Source organism: Adiantum capillus-veneris, chromosome 14 (genome assembly GCF_014529385.1).
Source record: "Adiantum capillus-veneris isolate H3 chromosome 14, ASM1452938v2, whole genome shotgun sequence".
NCBI lineage: Eukaryota > Viridiplantae > Streptophyta > Polypodiopsida > Polypodiales > Pteridaceae > Adiantum > Adiantum capillus-veneris.
Window position 1 is genome coordinate 49716856 of NC_140944.1, and position 12834 is coordinate 49729689.

The 12834-nt window shown below is 43.7% G+C and overlaps 1 protein-coding gene across 5 annotated transcripts in view; it reads right to left on the reverse strand.

Moving 5' to 3' along the window:
- Positions 1 to 12834, reverse strand: part of LOC147442343 (exportin-4 protein) — a 155687-nt gene that overhangs the window by 90256 nt on the left and 52597 nt on the right. The window lies entirely within an intron of this gene.

Consider the following 12834-nt stretch of genomic DNA (forward strand, 5'->3'; position numbering starts at 1 on the left):
TTCTGGCTAGTCGTTGAATAAAACACCAATGTACAGTGCCTTATACACCTCAAAAAAATGGTGTTGCTGAGAGGAAAAAAGGTCACTTACGGAAATGGCACGATGTATGGTCAAAAGTCAAGCTTTGCCGCATTCTTTTTGGCTTGAGGCCATCATGTGTGCCACTTATGTACTTAACAGGTGTCCTACGAAAGCTTTGCAGTCTATTACTCCATATGAAGCATGGCATGATAGAAAGCCTTCTATTGAGCACATGCGTATTTTTGGTTGTTTGGCATATACTTTGGTGCCACAAGTGCAGCGCAGAAAATTGGATGATAAGGCTGTGAAATGTATTTTTGTTGGTTATAGTGCTGAAAGCCAAGGTTACAGGTTGTATCATCCGCAAACAAAACGTATTCTGGTTTCACGGGATGTAGTGTTTGTGAAAGATCTTGTTCAACCCTTGCTGTCATGTACTGGAGACAGTAATGTTAGCTCACAAGACATTTATGACACTTTGTTGCCTCTTTTCAGTGGTGGAAATACAAATGTAAGTCCAATGAGGCACATGTACAGCCTATGGGGGTTTCTAAAAATGTTACAGATCAGCCTATTACTGATGCAGATGTACATGATGTACTAGATGAGGAAAGGGTTGAAAATGAGCAGGCTAGAGGTATGCCAAAATGGCTGGTGCACACTTTGCGTGACAGTAAATTGGATGCACCTTTGTCTAGTCGTACTCGTTCAGGCTCTCGCCATGCATCTTCTGCACCAGATTGTTATGCTTTGGCTGTGTCTAGCTTACATGATGTTGAGGAGCCTTTGTCTTTTGATGAAGCACAGAATTCAGAAAATTGGATGGGTGCCATGCAATCAGAATATGATGCACTTACTTTATGTGATTTGCCTCCTAGCAAAAAGGCCATTGGTACGAAGTGGGTTTACAAGTTGCCGGATGGTGAGATCGATCGCCATAAGGCTCGACTTGTTGCAAAGGGTTATGCACAGCAAAAAGGCATAGATTATGAAGAGACCTTTGCTCCCACTTGTCGTATGACTACTGTGCGTTTTCTATGTGCATTGGCAGCTCATTTTGGTTGGGATGTACATCAATCAGACATTGTTACTGCTTTCTTGAATGGTGACATATTTGAGGAAGTTTATATAACGCAGCCTCGCGGTTTTGTCATAAAAGGACAAGAGGACAAAGTGTGCAGATGTAAGAAGGCTTTGTATGCATTGATGCAATCTCCTCGTGCTTGGTATGAGAAAGCTGACACTCATTTGGTTAAACGAGGCTTTCGTAACAGTCCAACAGAAAGCACATTGTATGTAAAGCGTGAGGGTGATGTACTTCTCATTGTGGTTCTTTATGTCGATGATTTGCTGATCACTCGACCAAATGAGAGACATATTGCTGAATTTAAGGCTGATTTGAATGCTACTTTCAAGATGAAAGATTTGGGGCTGTTGCATCATTACTTGGGTATACAGTTTAAGCAGTGTGATGGTGGTATTGCCTTGTGTCAGAAAAGTTACATAGAGACATTGCTATGTAAGTTTGGACTTGAGGATTGCAAACCTATTGCCACTCCCATGGAAACAGGTTTGAAGTTGAGTCTACATGATGCTGGCGATCCTGCTGATGTCACTCTTTACCAAACTGCTGTTGGCTGCCTCATTTATGTATGCAACACGAGGCCAGATATTCAGTTTGCAGTCTCGCAGGTCAGCAGATTTATGCATAGCCCAGGGTCTAAGCATTGGCAGGCTGTCAAGAGGATTTTCCGCTACCTTAGTGGCACTTTACATCTTGGCTTGTTTTATCCCAAGGGGGGATCATTGCCGCCAGACTTACATGCTTTTTCGGACTCAGATTGGGCTGATTGTGTTGACACGCGAGTGTCCACAAGTGGTTTTTGTTTCATGCTTGGCAGTTCATGTATATCATGGTTGAGCAAGAAGCAACCTACTGTGGCCACTTCGAGTTGTGAGGCTGAGTACAGGGAAGTCTTCACAGCTACGGTTGAGTGTGTATGGCTCAGACGCCTTATGGCTGACTTGGGTGTTGGACAGGACACTGCCAACACTATCTACACTGACAGTCAGAGCGCATTGGCAGTTGCGAGGAACGCAGTTTTTCATGCTTGCACAAAGCACATTGAGGTGCATTACCACTATGTCAGGGAGAGGCTCTCAACAGGAGAGATCAGCTTGGCTTATGTGCCAACACAGGACAACCTTGCAGATCTTTTCACAAAGGCATTGTCTCGTGAGAAGCTTGAAGCTTTCCGCAATGCTTTGGGCTTACTCCCCTTTGTGGACTGATGCTGTCCTCAGGGCATGGCACTTCCCTTTACTCATGTGCCAGCTCTCGTTCACCGCATCACTCCAGGGGGGATTTGTTACCATATACATGTGGTAGTGATGTGTGTGAACACACTAGGACCGCCGGGGCATTTTTTCCCTCTTTAGGAGGTTTTTTCCCCCGTGCATTGTATATACGCCCATCACTCTAGGGCTATCTATCTTTCCATTACACACTAAGTAACACACTCTCTATTGTGTGCCTTGAGCTTCCTTCGTCTTCTCCAAGCTGTGTGCGTTTCTCTGCAACCCTAATTCCAACAGTTTTTCTATCCTTGAACATGGACAATCTCGAAGTGAAACTGTGACAAGATGTTAGCCCACCGCATTTGCTTTTCTGAAAACTGCTTTTGTGACAAGAAGTAGCGTAAACTTTGATGAACAGTAAAGACCGTGAAATTGGCTCCGAGTAGGGAATGTCACCACCAAGTAAGAGCATGGATCACTGACAATAGCTCTTTCTCATAAATCTGTGCTACCAATTCTTGCCTTGAAAACATTCTGCTTTCATAAGCTATCACATGGCCTTCTTGCATTAAGACCGCTCCCAGACTACGACCACAAGAATCACAATAAACTTCGAATAGCTTTTGCAAGTCTGGCAGAGCCAACACTGGTTTCCCTTAAGTGTCTGAAAGGCAATCACCTCTGTCGGTCCCCACGAGAAGGGACTCCTTTCTGAGTCAATATGTGCAAAGGGGAAGCTACCTCTGCAAACTTCCGAATGAACCGCCGGTAGTAAGAAAACAAGCCCAAAAAGCTTCTAACTTTATGAACATTCTTCAAGTCTAACCAATTATTCAAGTCTAACATTCTCCATATGTACTCCTGCTGCTGCTGAGATGATAGTGTCCTAGAAAGTGTATCCCCGGCAAGAAAAACTTGCTCTTTTTGGCATTGATAACTAATTTTTAATCACGCAATGCTTGAAAGACCTGTAGCAGATGGTGTCGATGTTCTGCTTCATCCTTGGAGAAAACTATAATATCATCAAAGAAATTGCCCACAAAAGATCAATACTCTCGGAAAATTTTACATCATTCGGTTGAAAGTCGTTGGAGCATTGGTAAGTCCAGAAGGCATCACAGAAATTCGTATAAACCAAAGCTTGTCCAAAAGGCTGTCTTGTAGACATCTTCTGGAGCGATTTTGATCTGATGATATCCGCTTTTTAAATTAATCCTGCTGAAACAAGAGGATCCTTGAAGTCGGTCAAGAATATCATCAATCCTTAGAATAGGAAATTTGTTCTTGATAATGATTTTATTGAGAGCCCTATAGTCGATGCACATCCTCGAAGATCCGTCTTTCTTTAGTACTAGTAAAACCGGAGAGCAGTAGGGTGGAGTACTCGGCTGGACGAGACCCTTTTCAAAAAGGTCTTTCACTTGGTTCATGATTTCTTCATTCTGGGCTCTACGAATCAAATCAATAGTATGGTCCTCAGGACGAGATGGGGGTAACTCGCCTGACAAGCCTTCTGAGAAACAGTCGGTATGTGTGTGCAGGAAATCTTGTCGTTCTTTGTCTAGTTCAGACATGTTCATTTAATGTTCATCATTCAATTCTTTAAAATAGATCGAGTAAACAAAAAGACTAGATTTCATTGATTTTGAAATGGTCGACGCCGATACAATAGGGACGGACTCGCCCTTCAATTTAATATCTAGTACAATTTTTGTGCCCTTCTCATTTGTCAAAGTCTCTTTCTTGGCCCGATAGTCGAGCACCGCGTTGTTCTTATGGTACCAAGGGATTCCTAGGAGAAGGTCACACCCTTCCAAAGGCATGATGTAAAAGTCCTCGTGCCCTAAATACCCCTAACAATGCAAACGTAGTTTGCCAATGACAGGCATAATGGCGATATCCCGTCCGGGCGCCGGTCGAACTGCCTCCGCTAGTGGTCCCATCCTATCGGACGTAATCTTGAGCCGCGCCGCCAATTCAAGTGGAATGAAGTTTGCCTTGGCTCCTCCATCAAAAAAGATAAGGGCTTCCTGATCTTTCACTTTGCCCCAAGCGCGGCAAAGGTCTATACTTTTTGTCCTCCTCACTCGAGTCAGTAGAGCTAGAAGAATTGTCAGAAGAAGAGGAATAAGAACCGGGTAGTCCTTCAAAACGCACACGCTTCTTCTACTTTCTTGCAGATGCAAAAGAAGATTGACGGCCCAAGTAACCAAGGTAGTCAGTCCCCTTCTTGCGCTTCTTCAATTGCTTTTTCAATTGATTCTTCGTGTCCAAAAGCTGACTCATCTAGGTCTGAACTACCTCTTGAAGTTCTTCTTCACTAAACATCCTCGGAGTAGGAGGCTTCTTGATTGCCGGTTTGATTGGTGGTTCGGTGGCTTTCTGCCACGAAGTATGCACTTCAACCATGGACTGCTGGGTCAAAAGTTTTGCAAATTGGGGATCTTTAGCAAACTAAAGCATCTGCTTTGTGCACTCGTCATCTACGTTGCATCTCCAGAAGTTATTATTGTGTAGGCCGAGGTGGCCCATACTCATTTTCTGCTAAATCGCTTGAATTTGCCGTATTGCCTCCTCTCGCCTCAACGCTTGCAAAAAAGGTCAATTGATTCTTTTCAAAATCCATAGGTGTCGCAAGGAAAAGGGTCGGATTTCTCGATAGAAGAGAAATCGTTCGTGCTCTGATACCACTATGACAAACTTGGACACCACAAGTCTAGATTATATCTCGACACAACAGACATTCCTTAAAACAATTCTTAAATTACGAGAGAGTGTTGGCACGGCCCGGCGTAGTTCCCTGACAAGAGAGGTTGGCCCCAAAGATTGGCGCCCCTTTCGGTATTTCTTTTAAATTAATCCTTGAGCAAAGTACAACTTCCCGCGGGTGCTCGCTCTCAGACTCTACGTCCAGATGCTCTGAGAAGTGAGCCCCCTTGGGTCACTAATAAACATTATAAGGGTTGCTAAAAGCAGAGCCCCAAAAGCATTAAAACTCAAAAGCAATGCTTCCCAAGAGCAACTTGGCTAAAATATGCCAACAAAAAGCAACAGCGCTAATTGCGGAAATCCGTACACCCAAGCCACGTCAGCAACCAGCGTAAAACGCAAAAGTCCATTCACTCTGCCACGTCAGTACTATCAACGCAGAACCCGAAAATCCATATTGTCTTCCACGTGGCACTTTGCCACGTCAGACTGTCCATACTGCTCTGTCCGTACAGCAGGGACTGGCACGTCATTAGTTTGTGACAATAAGTTTCGGTGTCGTTAACGGCCCGCTAAGTCTTTGTAAGGAGCTTAAACTCCTTAGTATTCAATTAATCCAAGTGATGGCATCGTTAACGACCCGCCTTGGCTATTGATGATTAAGTTGTACTCAAAGCTTTACTGAAGGTTTCTTGATGATTATATTGATTGTCGGAGCTGTTTATGTCTGCTATTTTCTCTCTCACACACCTCTCACAACCAGAGGCCCCGCGCCTTCCCGACTCACCTTTTGAACACATATCCCCCGACACCGTGCCCATCCTCCCACCTTTTTTGAAAAATGGGGCTATATTCTGTGTACATACGAGACCTCGTGAAATGCTCAATGGCCTATCTCCCAGAGGAAGTACAAAAGAGCAGTGACACTGTGTAGGCTATGTAAACATCAAGGTGGTCTATACGATGAATATAGAATGAACAACTATGGGGGTGCATAATGCCATGTGATGTGGCCTATATTGCGACGGAAAAACTAACCGTGTCCATCCTCCCCGCCTTCTAGAGACCGTTCTGGTCGTGCATTTGGACCCTCTGGATCAGCTGCAGGATATGTTTTTTCATGTGGATGCTAGCACATGCAAGATTGCCTATGTGGTACTTGGTCGGCAATCACTTCTCATGAGCCGACTTGTCAGAGATGTACTTCAGAGCCCGAGTCTTTGAGGGACTGTTTCTGGGTTTGTCCTTTGGCGTAGCCAGTGTGAATGGCAGTTTGTTGTTTGTTTATTCAAATGGGCATCCATGATGGGTTCGTGACGTGGGGGGCAATTGCATGGCTTTTGCAATTTCCAAGTCACACACCTTTTTCCAAGGCTTGCCCACAGATCCGGGTCATGCTTACTCGCTTAGGTTATAGACCGGGCACTCTACAGATGGTTCGAGATGCAAATCACCAGTTGGATTTATGCCAACAACACAAAGTATTTACCACATTATGCAGCAGGAGGAAGGCTCGATGCGCCCACATTCTAAGCTCATGGTCGTCCCTTAAGTTCACCATTTTGACATCCATTTGGACAGAGTTGTTGCATACTCTTCGCAGTCAGTGGGATTCTTCCCTCGGCTCCTCCAGGGCAGCGGAGCAGCGTCCATGCCTCTCTCTCACAATAAAAGTGGGGCTTGACCCTTCGCATTATGTAAAAATCGACCATCGGTCCATATACAAGAAATATGGAAAAAACCCCGACGGACATACAATGAGATCATGGGACAAAATCCCACAGGAAACATTTGGCGATAAACCAGGTGGTGAAATGTAGCTATCTGGATAGTGATCAAATGTACCCAAATCTGCCTAAAGCTCTGTCTGCCTCGGGCGATGTAGCGAAAACCACAACATCCAGTGCTCGTTATCTGATTGATATAAAGCATCCGTTCTAAAAACCTATTGTAGCAGCTCAAAGTACAAGGGAAAATCTTCCGCTACTGATGAATATAGCGGAGATCTAAAAGAATCCTTTCAAAAGATAAAAGAAGCTATATTTATCTCTCAGCAAAAACAGAAGGCCGATAAGCACAAAAGAGCCTTGACCTTCGAGCAAGATCATTGGGTCTTGCTCAAGTTTCCCAAAGCTCGTTTAATACATACCTTGGGTAGAAACATACTTCTATTGGTTTGCCATGAAAGTAAACATACAAGACTATGTTTCAAAGTGCGTGATATGACAAAAGACAATATGATCAAGGGAAGCAACCTGGATTACTTCAGCCATTGCCAATCCTTGATTCACCATGGGAGAGCATATCCATGGATTATGTGTTTGGGTTGCCCGAGTCTATCCATGAAAATACGGGAATATGGACTATAGTTGACAGGTTCAGCAAACAAGCTCATTTCATACCTCTCAAAAGGCACATCAAATGGCAACCCTCTTCATATCACAAATTTTTAAGTACCATGGCTTGCCTACAGCTATTGTGTCAGATAGAGATCCTCGAATGACTAGTAATTTTTGGAAGCGTCTCTTTGAAAATCTAGGTACTAGATTAAATTTCTCTTTCGACCTCTCACCCACAAACGGATGGCCAAAGTGAAATAGCCAACTCCACGATCCTTGATCTACTAAAACCCTATGTTACGGAAGTAGATCAACGTTCTCAATGGGAGAAGTACCTGCCTCTTGTAGAGTATGCATACAATAACAATGTACATACTTCTACGAGAAAAGCACCCTTTGAGGTCATTGAGGGAAGATCCAAAAGCCGCTTGCTACTCAAAGTACATAGGAAGATCTTCGTTGCTAATGAATATAGCCGAAATTTAAAAGAATCTTTTCAAAACATTAAAGAAGCTTTATTTATCTCTCAGCAAAAACAGAAGGTTGCTGCTAGTAAGCACGGAAGAGCCTTGACCTTCAAGCAAGATGATTGGGTCTTGCTCAAGTTTCCCAAAGCTTGTCTAAGACATACCTCATGCAAGAATCTGACGGGACACCAAATGTATTACGCTAAACTAGCAAAACGATACTATTGAGAGATAATATGACTTGTGCTCCTCAAGAGATTAGGAATAGATGATTTCATCATCGAAAAATACTTGAGTAAAGTTGCGATATGATCGAAAGATTTTCTCCATCATGCGATTAAAAGTGGCTGGAGCATTTGTCGAGGCAAAAGCATGACAAGATATTCATAAAGAACAAATGTAGTACGGAAAGCGGTCTTTAAAATATCTTCATTGACTATTCTTATTTGATGATAGCCACATTTAAGGTCAATCCTACTGAAGTAGATAGACCCTTGCAACTTATCAAGTAGATCTTCTACCCGAGGCACGGGAAATCTATTTGATGTGCACAATAAAAGAACTGAAGTCATACAGGACAAAATTTTGTACATTATATACATTTACATGGACGAGGTAATGTCATAAAATCTGAAGTCCAACTTTCCCAAATGATTTTCTCATATTAAATTGGCCATTTAAAATGGGAAGATAAAGGGAGCAAGTGTCTAAATATTAGTATGTGTTGTTGGACTTATCTCAATAAGGGACCAAGAGAAGAGAGAGTCTATCAAAGAGCACTGTGAACTCAATGAAGCTTTAAATGGTCTTACAATAAGCTTCATTAAGCCCCAAAAGGATAGTTCTAGAGTCCATTGGGCCTAGGATTAATGGCAAAGTATATTACCAACTCTAGGTATTTTAGACCATTCAATGTAATCTCTAAGGTTGCTATGGACCCCCAAGTGGCCAAGTTGCACCCCCCACTTGCATTGGGCGCGCCCTCCTCTTGTAGGGAGATGAGAGAGAAGACACACACATTAGACCTCTCCCCCTTTCACTTAAGGTATAAAGGACACATGTTAGGCACCTAGCTACGTAGCCCCCAAGCAAGCCTGATTCCTAATAGTTCAAGAGATTTAGCACAAAATTATAAGAGTTTAAAGCTTGCCGCTTACTTGGCCAAGAACCCTCAAAGCAAGTCTTTTGAGAGTGGGCAATTGATAGCCAAAGCTCTCCCACCAAAATAGAGGCTTCACCAAGGATTACCGCTTCCAACACAAGTTGAAAGTAAATGCGGTGCCTCGTTGGTCACTATAGTTGATTACCTCTTGTAGAAATGCTCCAATGCCCTCTTCTTTTAGCACCTTCAAGAGGTAATTGTTGCGCTCCTCAATAAGCTTTTGATTTGCGAAGAGTTCCGGCTTCCTGTAAGTTGCATGCAAGAGAGCCGCAAAGTAATGAATAGGTCTCTTCATCCAATCCCACCGCTTTTTTGTAAGGTGCACCGAAATGAATGTTTTAACTTTGCTCAAGATGAGTGCTCCAAATTGTGCTCAAGGTTCCTTTTGTTCTTATGGAAGGGAGAGCCTCATGAGAGAGTGCAATAAACACAAACAAAGTAAATGGACATTGTGCGTGAAAGTGTATGACACTGAGAGATAGAGAGAGAAGAGAAATACGACACCAGAGACGTTGTAAAACCCTCCTCCGAAGGCCCCACTCTCTATGGCGAGAGCAGTCTACTTATGATGCTTGGACTTGCCGACGATATCGACGACGATGAGGACGACGACGAGACAGGTTGAAATCTGGAAACGCTAAGGGCTGAAATCTGCAAATCTTGTATCTGCTGAATTCTGACTCTATGTCGATGACGATGTCAATGGCGACGATGCAACGACGACGCGCTGAAAACGCAGATGCTGAAATCTGCGTTTTCCGGGCTGAAACTGTAAACCTTGCGGGATCTAACCATGCGCGAGGATCGGCTGCGGGAAGGTGAGATCTGCGAGGTTCGGGACTTGATGGCTGAAAACTGAAAACGCTGGTACTTAAAGAGGTTCCGTCGCGAAGATCTGCAAAAACGTTGGCTTGTCTGGCAAATCAAAAAACGCTAGGGCTGATCTTTGTGCTGATGCAAAAACGCTAGGGTTCTGCGGTGGAAAACTGCTAACGCTAGGGCTGATTTGTTCCTTGCTGTCGCCGGGTCGATGCACATGCAAAAACGCTGGCTGATCCTTGTTCTTGTCCAAAAAACGCTAGCTTGCTGCAGTGATGCAAAAACGCTAGGCCTCTTGGGTTTTGCTGAGAAGTTGTCTGTTGAGTGTGTGCTCCTGCTCCCTCTTCTGCCAGAAAGTGCTAGCGCTAGGTTTCTATTTATACAAACTTAGCAAAATTGCCCTATCTGCTTTCCAACAAAAGTCACTTAAAAATGATAACTGAAAAATGTCAAAAATAGGGAAAATAGGTTAAATGCACTCGAAAATGCCCTTGAAGGATTCTGATGGATTCTGATGCGAATGCTTATGATCATGCTGTGTGCAACCGGAGGATATGCGTCTACACTAAGTGCTTGGGCATGCACGGTCTGCGAAGACACTCACAAAAGTGCCAGAACACTTGCTAATCTAGGCTGATTGGACTAACTCAACCCTTGTCGTGTTGTAGCTTGTCCACGGATACATAGGGTTGGATATGTCACGTGACATTCCCTGCTTGTCAAAGTGAGGTACTGGCACCGAACTGTATGGCGTTGAGGGAGATCGCTAATAGCATCCGGAATCTTGGAAGGGACTCTTCGCCGGCCGACTCTGATGTGTGGGTCGTGCGGTACTTGAACTTCATAAAGGTCTGCAACGCTTGCTTCTTTGGGCCGCGCCGAAAGCGACACAGTCTTCTGAGTCTCCTGCAATGCTTCAACTTTGTCTATGGATGTAGGTCCATCTTCTTCAAGAATCTTTGAGGCTGAAAATTCATGAAACCACTTCCACCACAAAAATATGAACATACCTATTCCATGTAACGTGACTGGAAAAAATCTTGTCTTTCTAAAAGACTGTGCATGCAATGTAGATGAACCAATAAACCGAATGCCAAACCATTCACCACATACACGCAAACAATGAGATCGAATCTTGTTATTCTAATCCAAATCAATCAACTCTGGTAATTCACAACAGAAATGCCGAAGCTTGGTGCTCATACTTTCATGTGCTCTTTCTACAACTGTGTCGTGCCAAGGAAGAGAGAAGAAATGTGACTTCCTTGAATGCATACTTTTCAGCTTTTCATTAAAAATTCGCATACATTCGTGATCATTCATGAGTGAAACGTGCTCAACATACAATATGTCATGCCTAGGAAAAGGGATCAAATAAAGACGTTGATAAACCACTTTTGGTATGTACAAAGTAGTGCGTATATGCACGGTCATATGTACAAAAATATGTAAATACATGCATTTGGGAGATTTACTAAGTGGTTTCAAGTTCAAAAAAAGATGCAACGTGTACACATTGTAAATAGTCAGGCTTGTGCGCTAGCAGTCGGACACATGTACATGCCCCTATAGGGTATCGGGGCCTTGGATATGGTTTAAGCGGCTTATTTTGGTTCTAGAGAATGTGTTTGAGCTTTCTAGAATGTAAATAATGCAAGTGACAAGTATGGGTACTCTCATCCCGCTCAAGAAGTTTGGGACATGCACTAACTGTCTATTTACGGTTCTTGATCTGCGGTAATACGTGCATCGCCCTAGAAGTGGTCAAAAATGGAATGTGGGGATGTGGAAATGTGATTTGGGTATCGAGGATCAAGCGTGCGAAATTTGGTGAATTTTGGAGTCCGTTTGGGGTTTTTCCTGCTAAAAATGCCCACCAGGGTCAAAACTGGGCCAAAAAAGGTCAAAAATGGTGTGAAATGGCTTCAAATTGCCACATCACTCACAGTGCCGTGATGGTTCCAGCTGAGGGAGTACTTTTGAAGTACAATATCGGCACTTTCACCTCTCAGGGTGGGGGAGGAAGCAAGGTTCCTACAGGTGGTCTAGTGCAGTCCCGTTGCGTTCCCATCCTGTTTTCGAGTGTGTGGAGGAGTGAATGAGAGCTTTCTCTCTTCAATTTTGCACTTGGGAGAGTCTAAGGAAGTTCTGAAGTTTCCATGGATGTGTGTGTGCAAGGAATTGAGGGAAGAAGGTGCGGCTTTCTGCAAGACTATGTGACCCTGTATCGGTGCCATTAGAGTTGGCGCTACTCCAAAGAGTCCAACAGAGTGGAGTTTGGTGAAACTTTTGCAATGGTTTGAGAGTGGCCTTTTGTGGCTGGAGTTTTTGGTTTTTTGATGGTTTTTCTTGTATATGTTGGTCACCATCAAGCGTGATTTCAAGTGTTGATCACCTCGACTCACCTTGTAGTGTCTGCGGGCAGGCAAGGGCTTGTAGGTCGAGGCGTTTGGAGTTTCAATTGAGCTTGTGGGTAGAGTTTTTAGGGAGCTTTTTGAGTGGTAGTGAGTGAGGTGAGGAATTCAAGTAAATTCCTTGTGTTGTGTTGAGTTGTCTAAGTGTGTGAGTGTGCGCACGACATCTTTTGCTCCATCATCCTTTGGCGATCCCGCTGGGGAGTGAAAATTGCCGGTTGTGCACCGAGAATTTGGATTTTGAGCAGTGATATACACAAATTTTGGATGTTGAAGGCAGTTTCATGATGGTGGTGTCATTCCAACCATCAATTTTCACAGGTTCTGAGGATGCAGACGATTGGCTTGCATCATATGAGTTCGACTTGACATGTTTATGCCGTGCAGTTCCAAGTGAGGCGCAAAAGCTTGCAGGTATCAATCTGGTGGTCAGAGGTAATGCAAGAGAATGGTTTGAGAGATTGTCACAGGATGACAAAGTGAATTGGGACAGCTTTAAGATATGCTTTTTGAAGCGGTTTAAAAAGGTGATTCCTCACCAAGATGCATGGAAACAGGTCACTAGTTTGTTTATGCAAGAGCACGAGTCTGTTCCAGATTTTTGG